Here is a 14,971-nt window from a genome sequence, read left to right on the forward strand (position 1 = left end):
TTCACTCGCACTCCTGGGTAGCCTTGTCCCGAGGTTCCTGGTAGGACTCGTACCTGGTCCATCTATCATTAACTTGCGCATATAGGTCATATGTAATTAGGGTTGGTAAGACAGTTGGATGGGTGACTCTGCCCCAAGCCCATAATCAGACAAGGAACAAGAAATAGAGCGGAAACACACATCCAATGTCCGTAGAATCTTAATTATATATTATCCTCACGTATACACTCAGTAATGATAGAGTAACTGTATTCGTCCCAAGCTTCTATGCTTGAACCTTATCTGCTGCATGTGTGGCATTCCCGAAGGGTCTTCTGGAAATACTTATGGAAAGGTTTCGTAAGGTATAATACTCCTCTGCTGATTGTTTTGGGGTTTCGCAGCGAGAGATGACCCGGAGGTCCGTGTCGAATTTGCATTTATGAGAGACGAGGGTTTCGATATTCAATGGGTTAGGTGAAGGGTCTTTTCATAGCCGTTTAATCGGGGAGATGAGGACTATACCAATCGTAATCGAATGATGACAAAAATCTCTTTAGTGATACATGCGTTAAAGTGTATTCGTTAGAGTGATAGTGCATCCTGTGTTTCTTTTTAGTGTTTTCCGTTTTGATCGATATTATTGTTACTGCAATTGATTTATACCACAATAGCTAGTGCTGGTAGTAAGTGTGTTCTGATGGCTAGGAATGATACTTTATATGGTGATCCCCGACAGGTTACTCTATGATCGATCGGTATACGCAAGTCGTATGTAATTTGGTATTGATGAAACTGTCGAGTGAGTGGCTCTACCCTAACCCCACTACTAGACATGCAACAGGAATTAGGACGAAATTATTCGCTTTAAGTCTGTACTATTTTGAATATATTTAACCCTGATGTATTCATCAAGTCATCACAACTCACCGGTAATGATCCTAAGGTCATATATGAGTGTCTTTGATTTGATTTAACGAGAGAGTATTCTAACTACTTTTTGAAAGACGGTAATTTTTAGCGAACATACCAAATTTATTACAAACATATGTTACTTAAACGTTTTGGTTGTTGTAAACATTACAAAAGTCCTAATAAGTTTCCTTGTTGCTCCCGTTGGTTTGTTTGTCACGCTCCTCCTGTTCCCCCGTCATTCCTCTCAGTTGGATAGTCCCTCTTGAATTGTCTCATTTCACTTCATAGGTAGCATATTGGACTTACACTAGTATTGGTGATTGAAGCGATGCGCTGGGTCTGGATCCTGCAGAAGCGGGAAGTATCTTCGTTCTTGTTGTAGTTTTTATAGTGCGGCACCCGGCAAACCCCATTGTGAAGGTAGCTACACTTGTTACACTTTGGAAGTGTTCCCATGTATTGTCTGACCGGTGCTTGAGTGACATGCATTGTGGATAGTGTCGAGGCATGAGTCGTGAATGTTGTTGTAATTACAGGGGCAACCACTGATTGTTGACTTTTAGCGAGTTTTTGATATAGATTACACTTATTTTTTCCCCAAAAACTCTCGTTTCTTGCTCTTAGGTTAGTGGCCTGAGACGCCTTCATTGTTGGATACCTGCTGGTGTTCTTGACTGTTACTACAGTTAGTATAGCCGACACTGCCTTCGTCTAGGGATGGCAACAGGGGCAAACGAGACGGGGAGTGCATCCCCCGCCCCCGCCCCCGAAATTTCTCCATTCTCCAGTCCCCGTCCCCACCCCCGGAATGTTCAACATTCCTACCCCCACCCCCGCCCTCGAATCCCCTTTATTACCCCCGCCCCTGCCCCCGGTTGATTTTGAGATGACTTTTATTGGGCTAAAAGAAGTTGTTATTTAGGCTAAAATAAGCAATTTTTGAGGTAACAAATAATTATTTATAGCATAATTTTACATATTAAAAATAAAAAAGTTATGGCATCTTAAAAAAATTATACTAACAACTTAAAAACATGTTTTTTGATGAATTTTGGAAGCTCAAAATCATGGTTTTGTTTATTATATTTATATAATTAGTATATGCAAAGATATGTGTAATTTATTAACGGGGTCCCCATGGGGTTTCGTGACGGGATTGCCTACCCCCGCCCCCACCCCCGAAATTGAAACGGCGGTTAACCTTGCCCCTACCCCCAATTTTTTTGAAAAAATTCCCCCAAACGTGATGGGGCCCCCATAGGAACGGGGTCCCACGAGACTTTTTGGCATCCCTACCTTCGTCTCTGTTGGCGTTGTTAGCATTGAGTTGCGCCATGACGGCTGTCATGGCTGCCGTGACCGCAGCTTGAAAAGTAGCAGAGTCTATCTGCATGATTGGCTCCTTGCTTGTTGCCTGGTTATCTGTTGGTGACGACATAATCCTGTCGTATGGAGAGAAAAGATCTCATGAGTAATGATGGTCACTACTAGCGATATTCATAAAATGTATATATATATATATATATATATATATATATATATATATATATATATATATATATATATACGAATCTTTCCCTTAATGAACAATTCTTGAAGTTTCTGCTAACGTTCCTGAGACGGAGTTATGGTAGTGGGTAGAAGTAGGTTTTGTACGGGCATTAAGTTTTACCCATCCTAGGACTATGTTTGTCCAAGCACACTTAGCTGAGGAGTTCTGATGGGATCCGGTGCATTAGTGCTGGTATGATCGCACCCTATAGGCCTACAAAAAAGGCACCTTTCAACAATGACATTAAAAAAAGTGCGATGGCAATGGTTCTTGATTAAGGATTTATACGTCGTGAGTTATCTAACTAAGTTTATCTTAGTTCTGAGTGTATTGTGTTCCAATTTTTATGGTGTTCTGAAAACATTTCATAACGAGAGTCTACATATAATAAACTTATGAATTTTTGGTAGTATTGTTCCCAATGAAATAATACGCATGCCCATTTCATTTGTATGATTCTAGTATATTTAGTTATAGAGAAAATTTTGTTGTGTTCGATGTAGGTCTACACCACATCATTGCAAGGAAAAGTTTGGACCGCAATTAAATCTCTCGACTAGTGTAATCACTAACTTTTAGGGTCAAACCTACACATGGAGAAGAGTACCATTAACACATACTCATAACCCTATCTACAAGGTCTTGTGAGTAATATGAACTCTACTCATGACGATCCGTCCCTTATGGTGCTTGAAACGAAGTCGACGTTGATGGGTTTTAGGTAAAACAAATAAACTAGAAAAACAATTCCTAAGTTCACATGCAACCTACTTTGGATCTATGTTTTATCTATTGAACATACAACTTTGAATTGCAAAACAAGAACCCTAGAGGAGAGAGGCTATAATCGAAATTTACAAACTAGGGTTTAGTAATTACATACCTTTCAATTGTTATAGTAAACAAGTGATAATTCCCTTGATCGTGATCTTGATCTTCTTGGAAGCTTAGCACCACAAGTGTAATGCCTCTAATGGAATCACACCCAAACTAGCAAGAAGGAAAGTAGAGGAGAGAGGGGAGAGGGAGTATGCAAAATTTCAGCCCTTAGGGTTTCTTCAAAAGAAAGAGTGACCAAAACATGAACCAGGAGGCTCCTTATATAGCTGAGGGATCTAGGGTTTAGGGGAAACCCTAGTTATCCTTTGCTTAGGGCGTAAGCAAACCTAAGGGCCTTATCCAAGCCCCTATGGACGAAATTATTAGGGTTTCCCCTAAAGATTTCGTCCACCCTTATCCAAGGGGGTTCTAGAGCCTTCCACTCAACTATTAGATAATTGCAAACTAGTCCCTGCACTCTATAATTAATTCTTTTAACCCCAAAATTAATTCTAATTAATTTCTGGCTAACAATTAATTAAACAAAATGATTTCTTATTAATATATTAATCTTTTAACATATTAATAAATTCATTTATATTAATTTATTAATCTATTAATAAATTAATATCTCTTCTTTCATAATTTCCTTATCTGGTTGCTAGGTTTGAGGGCAACCCAAAAGGACTGTGCTGCTATCAATTCAAGTACATACCAATTATAGTTATGGGCTTAGACACCTAATCCAACAGTCTCCCACTTGGATAAGTCTGTAACTATAATTGCTAGTATGCCTTCTAAATTTGATCAGCAAATTGTAGCTTCCAAAAAGCTGCTGCCGAACTCTGACCCAGTCAGTTACGTGTCCTAAGATAAGTGATCATATAATCCTTCGTTCTGCTTGATATCCCTAGACAAAAGACATGGAATGCAATCAACCTCTTTGTCAGAATCTATGTTTCTGGATTCCTGATTTGTGATGATGTAGGACTTCTAATTGAACACATCAATTTAGTCCTGGGTGGGCCCAGCACACAAGTCAACACCAAATCATCAAGGGGCCCACAGATATCGCTTTTCCCATTAGGGCAAAAGGAACGAATAAACATCGAATCATATGCTTGTATCTTTTACTCATCAAACCATACATGATAATACGTTTTATAACACCAAGTTACTGATGCGTTTTCGTATCACCAATGCATAGCCGACTTGCAAATCACAACTCATATATCTTCTGTTTCAAGATTATAAGATATTATCGTCTCAGCATTACTCGTGATGAATTCCATGAAGTAATACTCTGAGCGAGGGTTTATCCAATACTCAAATCTCAATTTCTGAGTACTTATGAACGTTGTAGCAAATACATTGCCATGTCTATCCTTAGACAATCTACAATCCAGTGCATGACAGTCTTGATTCACTACTTACTTCCAAAAGTACGAGCGACTGTGGAGTTTGAATAATCTTATTATTCGGGAAGTAAAAGATGCAAAAATGAAACACAATAATAAACAATTGACAAAAGGTAGAACCCAAACTTATAAATAATACTTTATTATTTAATCACCAAAATTCAATTACATTTACTTTGTTACAAGTTTCAGAAAACTAATCTAACTACTAAAACTAATATCATCTTTCAGTCCTATGCTCCGAGCATGCTGAATATGCTTAGCCCTACTCAGACCCTTTGTGAGGGGATCTGCTGGGTTATCTTCAGATGACACCCTCTTCACTATAAGATGGCCTTCTTCTACTCTATGTCTGATGAAATGGTACTTTCTGTCGATATGTCTGGTTTTACCATGATCTCTCGGTTCCTTTGTCTAGGCAACCGCTCCTTCATTATCGCAGAACAGTTTCATAGGCTCTTGGATGGTTGGAACAACTCCGAGATCCCCGATGAAGTTCCTCAACCAAGCTGCTTCTTTCGATGCTTCATTTGCTGCTATGTACTCTGATTCACAAGTAGAATCAGCCACCGTATCTTGCTTGGAACTCTTCCAAGTAACTGCTCCTCCATTTAATAAGAATACCCAGCCTGACTGAGAACGGAAGTTATCTCTATCCGTCTGAAAGCTGGCATCATTGTAACCATCTACTCTCAAAGTATCATTGCCACCAAGTACAAGGACCCAGTCCTTCGTTCTTCGCAAATACTTAAGTATATTCTTCACGGATATCCAATGAGCTCTACCTGGGTTTCCCTGATAGCGACCGACCATGCTCAAAGCAAATGCCACATCAGGGCGAGTACATGTCATAGCGTACATGATCGATCCAACAGCGGAAGCATAAGGTACACGACTCATGTCATCTATTTCCTCATCTGTACTCGGGCATTGAGTCTTACTCAATTTGGTATTGCTCTGGATAGGTAGCTCTCCCTTCTTGGAATTTTCCATACTAAACCTCTTTAGTACCTTATCCAAGTATGTGCTCTGACTAAGTCCAATTAGTCTCTTCTTTCTATCTCTCAATATTCTAATCCCAAGAATATAGGCGGCTTCTTCTAGGTCTTTCATGGCAAAACACTTTCCAAGCCAAGACTTAACTTCATTCAAGGTTGGAACGTCGTTGCCAATGAGTAATATGTCATCGACATATAACACCAGAAAAGTTACTATACTCCCACTAGCCTTGATATACACACAAAACTCATCTTCACTTCTAGAGAAACCAAACTCTTTGACTTTCTCATGGAAGCAAAGATCCCAGCTGCGAGATGCTTGTTTCAATCCATAAATGGATTTCTCAAGCTTGCATACTCTATTGGGAAACTTTGCATCAACAAAACCCTCTGGCTGACTCATGTAAACATCCTCAGCCAACTTCCCGTTAAGGAAGGCAGTCTTGACATCCATGTGCCAGATTTCATATTCATGAAAGGCAACTATGGCGAGCAATATCCTAATAGATTTAATCTTAGCCACCGGCGAAAAAGTCTCATCATAGTCAACCCCTGGGGTTTGAGTGAAACCTTTTGCAACCAGTCGAGCCTTGAACGTATGCACATTCCCATCCAGGTCTGTCTTCTTCTTGAAGATCCATTTGCACCCAACTGTCTTCCGACCTGGTGCACTATCAACCAAATTCCAAACTTGGTTGTCATACATGGACTTAATCTCGTTGTCTATTGCCTCTTTCCACTTGGAAGCCTCTGGGCCTGCCATTGCTTCCTTATAAGTGACTGGTTCATCTAAGTTTACCAGTGTTCTGTCACTTATGAATGTGTCACCATCTGAAGTAATATGAAAACCATACAACTCAGGTGGCACACTCACCCTAGTGGATCTTCGAAGAGGTAATGATTTATCAACCGGTTCAACAGGAACTATTTCCTCTGGTTGAGTGCTAGTGTCATATAAGGTTCCTTCGTTGGTTGACTCTTGAATCTCTTCAAGGTCAATGGTACTCCCACTGTCCTCTTTGAATATGAGCTCTCTTTCTAGAAAGACTCCTCTTCCAGCTACAAACACCACGTTTTCACTAGGTCTGTACAACAAATATCCAAAAGACTGCTTTGGGTAACCAATGAAAACACAGTTCTCACTTCTAGCTGCTAGCTTGTCGTGAGTCTCTCGTCTTACAAAAGCTTCACAACCCCAGACTTTAATATGTGCTAACGAGGGAACTTTCCCTGTCCATATTTCGTGAGGTGTTTTGGCAACCTTCTTTGTAGGGACAAGATTGAGGATGTGGGCGGCTGTCTCTAAGGCATACCCCCAGAAGTGAATTAGAAGCGAGGCACGACTCATCATAGAACGAACCATGTCTAACAAGGTTCGATTACGCCTCTCAGTTACACCATTTAACTGTGGTGTCCTAGGAGGAGTCAATTGTGAGACTATTCCACATTCTCTCAGATAGTCGTTGAACTCGGTACTAAGATACTCCCCGCCTCTATCGAATCTAAGTATCTTGATCTTTCTGCCCAATTGATTTTCGACTTCATGCTTAAACTCTTTGAACTTTTCAAAGGTTTCTGACTTATGTTTGATCAAGTAGATGTAACCATATCTGCTATAATCGTTAGTGAAAGTCACATAGAATCGATTAACATCCCTTGTGGTTGATTTGAAGGGCCCACACACATTTGTGTGTATGAGATCCAACAGACCTTCACCTCCTTCACAAGACCCTGTGAATGGTGATTTTTTCATCTTTCCCAAAAGACAAGATTCACACATATCATCTGATTTTAGGTCAAATGATTCCAACACTCCATCCTTTTGGAGTTGGGCTATGCGTTTCTTGTTAATGTGTCCAAGACGACAATGCCACAAGCATGCCTTGTCTACACTATTAGACAAGTCAATATTAAGTAAACTATTTCCTAAGCTATCAACACAAGTCATTGTTTCATACACACCATCACAAGGTAAAGCTTCAAACACAAAAACACCATTCTTATAAACAGAAATTGAACCATTCAAATCATTAAAAGAAGATTTAAAACCTTGTCTGAACAATGCATGAAATGAAATAATGTTTCTCGTCATCTCAGACGAATAGAAACAATTTATTAAATCTAATCTATCATCATTATTGAGCAAAAGTTGATAAACTCCGATCTTGGTAACTGGTGAAGACTTTCTGTTCCCCATGATCAATTTTATTCTCCCATGCTCTATCTCCTCACTTTCCCTTAGCCCATGCAAATCAGAACAGATATGAAATCCACATCCTGTATCAAGGACCCATGAACGAGAAGATAATGAGTTATTAGCAGAAATAGTGTAAATACCTGTCGAGGATGCCTTCACTTTGCCATCCTTGATATCTTGCAGATATTGTGGGCAAGATCTCTTCCAATGCCCCTTTTGATTGCAGTAAAAGCAAATGGCCTCTTTTGGATCAGAAACATGGGGAGTGGAACCATTGGGCTTAGCCTTCAGGCCATTACTAGATGACACAGCTTGAGCCTTGCTCTTCCAGTTTTGCTTGGGAGGACCTTTCCTTTTCTTCCCCTTTCCCTGTCCAATGGCCAAGACAGGGGCACTTGCAGGTGTGGAGGGTATACTTTTACCCTTCATCCCTGCCTCAGCTGTCTGCAACATGTTGTGCAGTTGGGCCAAAATCTGCTGAGTGTTGTTCAAAAGGTAAGTTAAGATAAACTGACCATAACAATCAGGCAACGAGTTCAAGACCATGTCAATGGCCAATTCCTCATCGAAGTGAATGTTGATCTTGACCAAACGCTCTATGTAGCGTTGCATTCTTTGCACATGAGATACAACCGATTCCCCCTCTTTCATCTTGCAGGCCATGAGTGACTTGACTACCTCAAACTTTTCTTGACGAGCTCGCTTATGGTACTTTTCCATAAGGTCCTTGTTCATCTCAAAAGGCCAGTAGTCCTCATAGTACCTCTGCAATTCTGGGGACATGGTTGCAACCATGATGCATGCCACTTTGGTAGCATCATCATAGTGTTTCTTGTAGGCAGCATACTCTTCGGGAGTGGCTTTTGACTCATCAAGTTCTTTGAGCTCCTTTTAAAGAACATACTCTTTGTCCTCGAATCTAAGCGCCATCTTGATGTTACACATCCAATCGTTATAGTTGGAGCCATCCATAACGACTTTGGAGCAGATGTTTAGTAGAGAGAAGTTGTGGCTAGAGGATGATGAAGCAGAAGTGTTTCTAGGAGTAGACATCTGAAAAGAAAGATAGTTTTAGTTAGATTCCAAGACACCTCAATATAATAACCCAAAGATATCATATCAAGGTTAGGACCCAACTATGACGATTTACAACTTAGAAATGGGATGCCGAGATCCAAGTTCAAATCTCATAAAGGTAGGTGAATGATGATTCACCAATTCCACCATTAGACAAAATAAACCAAGTGAAATTCCTAATTCTTTTGAGATACATTAAAACTATTTAATGGCATGTTTTAATCTCGGATTATGCTCTACTATTTGTGATTGGGATACCGAGGATCACAAACTAGATGTGAATAACCATGCAAATGTGCTTGGTAGCTTTATTGTCTTTATCATTAACTATTGATGTGCCGGTACACCACACACACTCCATCAAAATGATAATTATAAGATACCCATTACTGCTCTTTATTAGTGCCTTTTAGTGTGCCGGTTAACCACACACGCTCCACTAACGACCAATAAAGCATAATGTGCAATTTCATGGATTAGCATACTTTTCACATTTTTCCTAAAGTAACTAGAGTTGGGATTTTGAAAAATAGTGTTCTAGTACTTTCTTTAATAGCATTATACTTTTAATGGGAAGTAGTTGTCCTATCAAATCCGTTTTGCTAACGACCCTCCACTAATCAAGGAAGCGGTAGGTGAGAGTGGACACCCATTCAACTACCATTTTATAGGCAGTTTCCTTATACCCCCCTTATAGACTAGCTTCGTGAACGAGGCATACTAGCGATTTGACCGACCATATTCTTATACATATATAATATTTAACTTTTAATTATAATATATATAAGGTGTGTTTTAAAAACATTTTAAAACTTCAAGGGTTTATATAATTTTTTTCGAAATTTAAACTATTAAATTTTAAATTTAAATAAACCAATTAATTAGATTTAATATTTATCTATTATTTAACTTTTAATTAATTTATTAAATCTTGTAAGGATTATCTAATTAAATTAAACAATTAATTTAATCCTAATCCATATCCCTTCTAGATTTCGAAAATATGGGGATAGGATAATTTCCTTATTTTTCTCAATTATCCAATAAGGCACCTATTATCCAAAACAAAGAAACCCTAATCTTTATAGCATATTTCCAAATTTTCAAGGGAGGAGGCTAGGGTTGTCAAAACCCTAACCCTAATTTCGATTAGAGTTCTTTGGAGGCAAGGGTTTTCAAAAACCCTTTGATCCACAACCCTAAAAATCGAAAAAAATGGCCTTTAGGGTTTAATAGCTATAAACCCTAATTTGCAATTCAACAGTTATAACAATTCAATTTAAAACAAACAATGGCTCTGATACCACTGATGGGTTTTAGGTAAAACAAATAAACTAGAAAAACAATTCCTAAGTTCACATGCAACCTACTTTGGATCTATGTTTTATCTATTAAACATACAACTTTGAATTGCAAAACAAGAACCCTAGAGGAGAGAGGCTATAATCGAAATTTACAAACTAGGGTTTAGTAATTACATACCTTTCAATTGTTATAGTAAACAAGTGATAATTCCCTTGATCTTGATCTGGATCTTCTTGGAAGCTTAGCACCACAAGTGTAATGCCTCTAATGGAATCACACCCAAACTAGCAAGAAGGAAAGTAGAGGAGAGAGGAGAGAGGGAGTATGCAAAATTTCGGCCCTTAGGGTTTCTTCAAAAGAAAGAGTGACCAAAACATGAACCAGGAGGCTCCTTATATAGCTGAGTTATCCTTTGCTTAGGGCCTAAGCAAACCTAAGGGCCTTATCCAAGCCCCTATGGACGAAATTATTAGGGTTTCCCCTAAAGATTTCGTCCACCCTTATCCAAGGGGGTTCTAGAGCCTTCCACTCAACTATTAGATAATTGCAAACTAGTCCCTGCACTCTATAATTAATTCTTTTAACCCCAAAATTAATTCTAATTAATTTATGGCTAACAATTAATTAAACAAAATGATTTCTTATTAATATATTAATCTTTTAACATATTAATAAATTCATTTATATTAATTTATTAATCTATTAATAAATTAATATCTCTCCTTTCATAATTTCCTTGTCTGGTTGCTAGGTTTGAGGGCAACCCAAAAGGAATGTGCTGCTATCAATTCAAATACATACCAATTATAGTTATGGGCTTAGACACCTAATCCAACAGAGGTGTCCTATAGTTCTGCTAACCTACGCTCGGCTGCGACCACTCTATCTTCGAGTGTCGATTGTCTATCCTGAAACTCCTTTGCCTTTGGCCGAGCGGTGGTAAGGTCCTTAATGAGTTTGTCTCGAAAATATCAGTCTCTTTCTAAGTCTCGAGTTTGTGAGATGGTAGCGTCTATAGCAGTGCGTAGTTTCCTAACTCGATGTTCGTGATTTGCTGGGTCATCACTGCGAGGGCTTTGTCAATCGGTCCTCATGGTTAAGGTCATTGCAACCTCGTTGGTCTCCAAATTGCGATCATCGTCGCTGCTAGCGACTCCACCCCTTGATCAATGCTGCCCAACGGGGCACAAGTTCGATGTATTCGAAAGTGTTCGCGAGAGCCCTGGCTATGTAAGGAGAGTCGTCGACTTTTGGCTTCACTTCCGACTCTTTTCCTAATCACCTACTAAGTCTCCGGTTTCGGAAAGTAGGGGTTTCTTGGTAAGTAAAATCTTGCCATGATGTCCATGCGAGAATAGGGGTGAGGTAAGAGGCATATAATTATCATATTCGTAGAAATACTTATAGGGGTTTGATCCTCCTTAGTTATTTCTATAATGACATGGTGCATACCAGTTACATATAACAAAAGATATGATAGACCTTTGAATAAGTGATCATACTCCAAAACCACAACCAAACAAGGAACAGGAAGTAAAGCAATGATCACAGATTCTAAGTCTATGATATCTAAGTTATATATAACTTTAGCGTATCCACTTAGTGATTGTAGATCTACTAGCAAGAATCTATTTAGTTTCACATAAGTTATAGTACCCCAAAATACTCCTATAGTATTTTAAATGTTATGTTTGGTTCTTAACAATTTTCTTGTAAGGGAAGTTTTTAGGCTTGTTGCTCACTACGACCATTCCCCGGCATACATCAATCACACCTCGGATAAATATAGTTGATCAGGCTATATTCGTCCCAAGTTTGATTACATATCCAAAGGCCTACTTGTAGTGTCCAACTCCTCATTTTACTTAGACGTGACACTATACTGGTATGCATGTATGTACTTATACTTTTAACAAGAAACTATTTATTTCTAAAAAGTATAGTTATTTGAAACTATTTCAATCAGAGATTTTAGTCCCAATGCATTTATAGTTTGTATATCTTATGTGGTTTGATATACTTAGTTCACTATAAACAATGCTCTGATACCAATCTGTCACACCCCCAAACCAAGGATGGTGGAAACGTCCGGGTGTGGAGGACTTCATGTATAGCACAACAACGAGTATAATAGTGCTCAAAGTAAATACAAGCATCATAAATATAATTGAAAATGTTACACCATAGTATGGGTTTACATGTTTCAAATCAATTACAGTATGATGACAAAATGAAATGTTTGACGATTTAACATCCCATCCTCAAAAGCTGTTGATTTCATGTTTCACTGGTTTCCTGAGAATACAAGTACTTTTGAAAGAGTGTCAACAATTAAGTTGGTGAGTTCATAACAATTTTATTTGAGAAAGAAGCATTTTTCCTTGTAAAAGCGATAGAGTAGGATTCTAGAAAATTCAATATTTTCCTTATAAAAGTCAATTAGTCTTAAATCCCAAGATCGAGAATATGTGTGTGTTTTGTACTTATAATGTTTATAATAGTGATGTGTTTCCAAAAAAAATCCAATATTTTCCTTATAAAAGTCAAGTAGTCTTAAATCCCAAGACCGAGAATATGCGTGTGTTTTGTACTTATAATGTTTATAATAGTGATGTGTTTCCATAGAAAATCCAATATTTTCCTTATAAAAGTCATCTAGTCTTCAATCCCAAAACCGAGAATATGTAGTTTTAGATAAATAAAACCCCTTTTTAAAGTAGAATTTTCCCGTAAAATTGAAAGATTGTTAACTCCGTATGTGAGTCGTTATAACCATACTACAACGAGAATTAACGTGCAACAATGTTTTCCAGACGTTAAGATCCTATGACTCTTGTCATCCGTAGACCTACAGGTCCGGATGTAGCTAGCAGCGAGGTGTGGGGTGTCAATCCTAATATAGATCTATACACAATTATCACGCTCTCCCTACAAGAGACTGTGGTTATAACTTACATGAATTTGAACCCGTACTCGAAGAGTACGATCGAAGAATAGTCTCACAACTTACGTTAACTAGTTTATATATAGTTTGAGTATAAAACCTCTTCCGTGGTGGAAGTGAAATCACCTTTTATGTAATAAATTCGTGATATGAAAACTCTAGACTATTACTATTATAGTTTAACATGTAGTATATGAAAAACCCGTTTGATTTGAGAGTAAAACCTTCTTCATATAGTATGCATTTATTTGTAAAATCCATAACTATACCTTATCATGAATGACTAATTTTTGTTTATGAGGATAAACTAACAAGAATTACATTACACATTTAGAAAATTACTGTTATGTACTTTGCTAAACATGTTACAAAGTGTTATTAAAGTTGTTAGCTGTTAACTAGTTTTTAACCTTTCTGCACTGTTTTAGAAAAATCATAGAAAAATCATACGAAGTCGAAAACTGAATCCGTAAACTTTGAGAGTTTAGAAAATGTGTCTACTTTATTCACAATTTTTTTATAAGTCACTAACTTGTGCGAAAATGTTCATATTGGAGAAAAATCATCATAAATTGAAAAAAATCATATGGAGATGTGCAAGTAGTCACTTTAAAGGTATGAACCTGAACTACATGCATATTAAACAGTTTTGAAAAACAGTAAGGCTAAGTTGGTCGAAACAGTCCGTGAATAGGGCTCAACTTTTCTGATGAAAGTTGTTGTTTATACCCCCCCCCCACCCCCCTAAAGCTTGAAGAAAACACGTAAATGTAGGGGTATGAACTCACCTCGAGTGATATCCTTAGATGAATTCTGAAGAGAAAGGTTTCCAAGTCAAGAACACTTGGGAGATGCTTGAAGGATCGAAGATTCTAGGCACAAATATGACGATATTTGTGTAAGAGATTCATGATTTGGGGGAAGAAGTAAAGATTATTCAAATGTAGCATGAAGATACTTACCAAAACTAGATGAAATGCTCAAGAAGAACCTTGAAATCTGGAGTTTAGAGAGAGAAAGTGAGAGAGAAATGAGTTTGCTCTTTGGTGAAGAGTGAGTAAGGTGGGAGGCGTGATAAGGATTTTTCCTAGATCTTTGATCAAGATAACTTGTTGTGAAAAGGGTGTGAGGGAACAAGGAAGAGAATAGAGATGATGGAATTGGTGACATAAAGCATGAATACAGAAGGTTGCTTGTGTCATAACTTTTAAGGCAAAGTCAACAATCCACCTAAAAATCTTATCCAATAGATATTACCCTTAGACCAAGATCTGTCTCAAAAGGTGCTTAAATTATGACTATTTAGCGTCTTATATGTCAAAATATGAGTTTGGGTGAAAATCCCACTTTAAAATCATGAAAAACGGGCTTAAAACGCGAAAAGGATCGAAAACCGGGAGAAGGTTGCGAACCTACGAGGGTTCCGGAGTCAGGAGTGTCATGATGTCAGGAGCGTTTGTCTGGATTCAGGAGCATCCGGATTAAGGAGGATTCGTCCGGAGTCAGGAGTGTCATGATGTCAGGAGTGTTCGTCCGGATTCAGGAGCGTCCGGAGTCAGGAGCATTCGTCTGCAGTCAGGACTGTCATGATGTCAGGAGCGTGTGCCCGGATTCAAGAGCGTCCGGAGTAAGGAGCATTCGTTGCGAAAGGATTTAGGAGCCCATACTGTGAATTCTTCGAGGGTTTTCTGTGGGTGCATTTTGAACATGTTTAGTGAAAGATTCTCTATTGATTTTGTGTTGATTCCCTTGCGAGGATCGAAGGGT

This window comes from Lactuca sativa, chromosome 3 (genome assembly GCF_002870075.4).
Source record: "Lactuca sativa cultivar Salinas chromosome 3, Lsat_Salinas_v11, whole genome shotgun sequence".
Lineage (NCBI taxonomy): Eukaryota > Viridiplantae > Streptophyta > Magnoliopsida > Asterales > Asteraceae > Lactuca > Lactuca sativa.